Source organism: Salvia miltiorrhiza, chromosome 3 (genome assembly GCF_028751815.1).
Source record: "Salvia miltiorrhiza cultivar Shanhuang (shh) chromosome 3, IMPLAD_Smil_shh, whole genome shotgun sequence".
In the NCBI taxonomy this organism is placed as follows: domain Eukaryota; kingdom Viridiplantae; phylum Streptophyta; class Magnoliopsida; order Lamiales; family Lamiaceae; genus Salvia; species Salvia miltiorrhiza.
This window is the reverse complement of record NC_080389.1, coordinates 13484808-13491332: the sequence shown is the minus strand read 5'-3', so window position 1 is coordinate 13491332 and position 6525 is coordinate 13484808. Positions and strand designations below refer to the sequence as shown.

The 6525-nt window shown below is 36.5% G+C and overlaps 1 long non-coding RNA gene across 1 annotated transcript; it reads right to left on the bottom strand.

Annotated features, from left to right (window-relative positions):
- Positions 1 to 903: 903 nt before the first annotated feature.
- LOC131017642 (uncharacterized) lies at positions 904 to 3861 on the bottom strand. Its single transcript, XR_009099731.1, has 3 exons — positions 3701 to 3861; positions 1780 to 1846; positions 904 to 1176 (listed from the first exon to the last, which is right to left on the bottom strand). It is a non-coding gene; the product is annotated as an uncharacterized LOC131017642 (long non-coding RNA).
- Positions 3862 to 6525: the final 2664 nt, after the last annotated feature.

Here is a 6525-nt window from a genome sequence, read left to right as displayed (position 1 = left end):
TAGATCCCTTAATCTAAATCATCGTGACTCAGTAAGACAACTCAACAATTCTCTCTCAAAGCCATCTCCAAAGACTATGGCTCATGATACCTCCTCAAGTACCATTAAGGTTGCGTGAGCAAAACTCGCGTCACAAAATAACTCAACATATCGTACAATATCTCATTGCAGCATGCTAATAACTCATCATTAATCATGCTATTATACTCAAGCTCATAACTCAAACTCATAACTCAAACCAACAAGTACTTAAAGCAATTGCTAATTCTCTCAAGCTTTAGCTCTAAGTTCTCATTTCATCCTTCTACTTAGTAAAAAAAATCTCTCTTAACAATGACATTAGATTCCTTCATCTAAATCATCGTGACTTATCACAACTGCTCAAACAATTCTCATCACAAAACATCTCAAATACATCACATCATAACTCATAATTATGCATCCTCAATCATATAACATCATATGATATAAACGCTCTCATGATTCATCATGTAACATCAACATATGCTCTTACAACATAATAACTCATTATGAATCATGTTGTCATCCTCAAACTCAAACTATGCACCTTTAAAGTGTAACATCATAACTCATCATATAACCTCAACATCATGCTCTTCAAAATTTAACGTCAAATAAACTTTGAAATTTTACATACCTCGTTGAGCCTGGTGTGATGGTGCGCTGAGCTCACGGTTGTTAATAACTATTAGTCTAGTGACTCATTCTAGACTAAACTCAAGACTTCTAATTCAGAGCTTTCCTTCGCTCTGATACCACTCTGTCACAGCCCGCCCTAACTAGGGATAGTTAGGCCGAGTGATCCACGACTAGGGATGGGGTTAAAGAAGAAGGGGAAAGAAAATGGGCGTTATTTATAGCCGTAAAACTTACTCATCTTAATAAAACTCGTCATTTTTATTCATTAATACTCAATTGAAAACAGTCTATGAAAGACAGCATAAAACTTAATTAATATCATTAATCAAGTTATACATCATATGCAACCATTCTCTTAAGACTCAAAGTATGACATAACATACTATAACATCAACAACATCTTGCAGCGGAAAGTAGCTAGACATATGTATGAAGACATATTCTAGACAGGTTAACTATTTATTAACAACTCTGGAGACTCCGCTCATTGCAGCACCATCATCACATCAGCTCAACCTGCACATTTAGAAAACATATGCAGGGCTGAGTACAAAAGCACTCAGTGGGCACGTATGCCTAGGTATAAAAATACATGCTTCAAAACTATAAATTGTCATGCCATCATAATCAGTACAGCAAGGGAGATTTTCGCTAAAAAGGCCCAAGCTTACTAAGTTCATTTGTGATTCTTAAAGTTCGTCTGATCAGACTAAGTTCTTTTGTAATCTATCATATCTGAAACTGTGTGCCGGAGAGGTGGCCACCTCTCACGGTCACTTGACCGGCCAACCCGCTAGATGACTCACGGTCACTGGTGTACACTAGCCCTGGCAGGATAGCTATCAACTGCTCAGGACCCGAATTCGATTGCATCATTGGCAAAGCCAAAGCAGATAGATATCATACTAAAATTTAAACATTTTATGGCAAGACAACAGTTGTAATATTTTCCAGTTCAAAGATTTGTAACGAAATAACTTGTTCAAAGGTAGCATTAAACTCGTTTGATAGATATATAAAACTGAAATTAATAGTTAAATCATCTCATGCATTCATTCGTATAAGAGGCCTACGACACGCAGGGGATCTCTATATACGTATAGTAAAAGTAATGCCCACCTCGTTGTGTCTCTGTATCAATGAGTAACGTCACTCTCTCCCTCAAGTCGTTACTTCCCAAAAGGACCTTCATCGTTATGAAGAATTGGTGAGAAGTTATAAAAGAAACCTCGATTAATAATCTAATTTCTTTTATGAAACATTAGTATCTCTAATGTTCATCTCTCTTGATTGTTAATCAATATAACAATTATTATCTCTCGTCATTACTCATTAATTATAACATCCTTATGTTATAATTAGCAGCGCTTCAATTAAAAGAAATATTTAACACATCGAAAAGTCCACTTTCTTAGCAGATCTATTCGCTCTCATCTCGTCTAATTAACCAATTAGAAAGTTAAACTTTCCATTAGGCATGTATTTGAGTCACGGGTCAACAAGAATCGACTATGCTCAAATTCTAATTTCACTAAAAATTTCGGCATGACCTATTCATATATCATGTCAGCCACGAGATTTCAACGCGTGAATCTCACTACGTGAACTCGTCTCTCGACTCAAAACTTAACATCTTGACATCTTTTCAACGCAACCCAAACAATTCAAAATCATCAAAACTCTTTATCAGTAAACTATCATTTATACTCGACACCAATTGTTCGAGTGTCAGATACCAACATTTATGTGCGTTAATCATAACTCTCACAACTCACACCATTTAGTCATATCGTATCATCCATCAAAACAAATATAATCAAGTTATTTTCTAGAAAGTTTTGCTGTTTTTGTGTCATCTTTAAAACTTCATAACAACCAACTCAATCATCATAAACTCTCATACCAATTGATCTCAAAAACTTCATGAAGTGTAGTTCACTCTAAAAATGGTAGTTAACCAAAAAAGGTTAAAGGTTTTTGGAGATATTGCTCTTTTAGTGCAGGCTGTCAAAGATTGACAGTTTCTGCCAATTTTGTTTAGGCCATTAGAAACCAAGGCAAACCTTAATAAAATTCCATCAAATTTAATCATCCAAAACTAAAGGTATCCTTGAAGATTTGGTTAAAATTTCACAAGAGAAAACGTTCATATGATCTGCCAAATAAACAATGAAACTCATACACTTTTACTGTTGGACAAATATGACAGCAGAACAGGGCATTTTTGAAATAATAAACTGCTCTGTTTCAGAGGTCATAAAAATCGAAATCTTATGTTTTTAGAAAAGTATTGAAGTCTAGTTTCGTTTAAAAAAAATGGTGATGCAAAATCCTTCATGGATTAATAGATATAAACGTTTTTGTGAAGTCTACCAATAGTTGACAGAATCTGTCAAGGATTTTTCAAAATATCTTTAAAATAGCAAACATCATCCAAAAGACATGAAATTTTGCAGCAACGAAATACACATATCATAGATAAACATACTAAAATTTCAGAGCCATCAAGCAATGAAAACTCATCGAAACATAAGCTTGAAACTGCTGTAAAATTTTGACAGAATTCCAGTTTTAATTTCGTTCAACAATTATCATCCATAAATTGTAAATCAATTAGCATGCTCATGTGATATCGTAGAACACATATACGCAATAATATTCATTATTCAACGTCTCAAACTTCACGAATTTAAATAATCATACTCTAAAAATTTATACAATTTTCGTGCTTGGAAAAATACGAATTTAATATATATCGATTCTAGCATACCCCTAAGCACAAATATCAAGTCAAAACGATCAAACAAAAATCGAAAGACAAGCTAATATGTGAAAAACGGGGCTGCCCTCATGGGTTTCATAGCTACGGTTCGTTCCGTTCTTACTCCCTTCATTAAACATGCTCAACATCTACCCAAGAACAACATACTAAAATTTCACGACGATCCAACGTCGTTTCAAAATAAAGTCGAGAATCGACGTTTTTCGACGTCGACGAAAATCGAAAAGAAAACCATCAAAACGTAGGTAGAGATCTTACCTACTTAGATACGTGATCGAAAAGATGATCGGCGCTCGTCTCGGTGCTCAAATCGGAGCTCAAAAGCTCAAACTTCTCAACAATGGTGTTTGCGTGAATTCTAGTGTGTGTTTTGGGTGTTTGTGTGTGTGCTGCGTGAGTTGTGTGTGTGGCTGCGTGAGTTAAGTGAGGGGAAAGGGGTTTGGGGGGTGGTCAAGGGTAGGGTAGGTAGATATTTAGCCGTTAAATATCTCGTCTCGTCTCGTCTCGTTTTAACGACTAACTACCCATACTCTTCGTTACTCGCCCTCTCAACCTCTACTCACTTTCATTACACTCGTAATTCTATATAAATATAGAAAATACAAGCTCGTTCTCGAAATTCTGATAAACGAGATCTACACGTTTATCGAGAAATCCCGATTCACTATTCACTCGTCGTAAAAAAAAAATAAAAACTTTCATTATTGGACTCGTATCGAAAAACTAAGAATATTTCTCGACGACGTGCACATAAGATTTTGAAAGTCGACAAAAAGACGAAATAGCAGTATTTTACTATTCATCGTCAAAAAGTCAAAATTTTCAAAAACGTCTTAACGGACTCAGATCTCACTTCCGAGTTCACCGTTCTCATTCAAATAATTATCTCGAATTATTCGAATACTCAAACTCAATTTCGGATATAAAATCTCACATCATCCAAACATCATCAAAAGAACATCTCAACATCTTAAAAATAACAAGGGAACTTCATATAACTCCTCATCTCTTTACAAAGTAAATCAAACAAGGGATCTATACCCTAATTACTCAAACTTAAGCAATTAAACACGTCATCAAAAGCCCGGGTGTTACATACCCTCCCCCTTAAAATAAATTTCGTCCCGAAATTTGTACCTCCTGTAAATGTTTCGGATACTTCTCTCACATCTTATCCTCAAGCTCTCTTTCCACTTCTTTCTAACTATCATATCTCCATTGAACCTTATCCAATGCAATCGACTTATTACTCAATTGCCAAATTTTATGATTAAGCATCATCTGAGGTCTCTCTTCATAACTCAAGTCTGGTTCTAAGATCATTTCTTCTTAGTAAACCACATGGTTTGGATCGAAAATATATATCCTCTCAATTGTGACACATGAATCACGTTATGCACATTTCCAAAGCTAGGTGGCAAAGCCAACCTGTACGCTATTGGACCTATCTTTTGCAATATCTCGTAAGGACTTATAACTCTGGGTCTAAGCTGTCCTTTAACTCCGAATCTATTCATCCCATTTGAGGGTGAAACCTTCAAGAAAACTTCGTCTCCTATCTCAAAACTTTGTCTCACATCTTATAGGCAAACTCAATTAGTGGCAACACATTCTCCCGATGTACTCCTCTATCAAGGATAGTAGTTCTTATCATATCTTCTATCGTCTGCTATGCTAAAATTCATCCTTGTACCCAACTCTTTCTGTAAACTCATCCAAAAACGTGATGTAAATTTTGGATCTCTCTCTGAGGTGATCTTACATCGGTACTCAAAACAATCTTATAATCTCACGAACGTACAATTGTGCTAACTTATCTGGTCCATACGCGATTAGGATCGGTATGAAATGTGCAGATTTTGTTAGTCGATCTACAATCACCCAAATTGTTGTATTTCCTCTTTGACTTTTTTCGGTAAAGCTATCACAAAATCCATCGCTATATGATCCCATTTCCACTCGGGAATCTCCAACGGTTTTAACTTCCCATAGGGTCGTTGGTGTAATGCTTTCACTTGCTGACAAGCTAAGCATCGCTCTACAAACGAAGCTATGTCTCGTTTCATTCCGTTCTACAAAAATCTCTTTTTTCACAACCTGATAAATCTTTGTGCCTCCTGGGTGGGCAGTGTAAGGCGTGTCATGAGTCTCACTCATGATCGTATTCTTAAGTTCATCATCGCGGTGAATGCATATTCTCCCCTCAAATAAGATAGCATTGTCTGATGTTTTTTTGTAACTCTTGAGATCTCCTGCTCTTATCCTTTCTCGTAACTTGTTCATTGTCTCATCTTTCCTTGTGCTTCAATCACCATTTTCCTCAAACTAGGCATCGTCGCAACAATACTCGATATCGTCACCGGTGGTTTTATCATCTCTATCCTCATCTTGTCAAAGTCCTTTATAAGCTCATCCTCTCTCATGAGAAGACATCCTAACTTTGACGAGACCTTTCGGCTCAATGCATCGGCTTCTACATTGGCCTTGCCGGGGTGATAATTAATGTCGCAGTCAACATCCTTTACTAATTCGAGCCATCTCCTTTGCCTCATGTTAATATCCTTATGCTCGAAAAAGTATTTCAAAGTTTTGTGGTCCGTGAAAATCTCACATCTAACTCCGTAGAGATGATGTCTCCAAATTTTCAGGGCATGCACAACGGCTGCAAGCTCTAAATCATGCGTTGGATAATTTATCTCGTGGGGTCTAAGTTGTCGTGATGCATAGACTATAACTCTCCCTTCTTGCATCAAAACACATCCTAGCCCATTCTTTGACGCATCTGCGTAGATGGTATACTCTTTATCCATTTCTAGGACTATCAGCACTGGTGCTGTAGTCAATTTCCTTTAAGCTCTTATAAACTCTCTTCACACTCCTCTTTACAATTGTACTTAGCTTCTTTTCTAAGTAATTGTGTCATCGGTCTTGTTATCGTGGAAAATCCTTCAATAAACCTCTGATAGTATCCTGCTAAGCCTAAAAAGCTGCGAATCTCGTTAGGCGTAGTTGGTGATCTCCACTCATGTACAGCTTGTACCTTGGCAGGGTCAACTTTAATTCCTTCGGATGATACAATATGT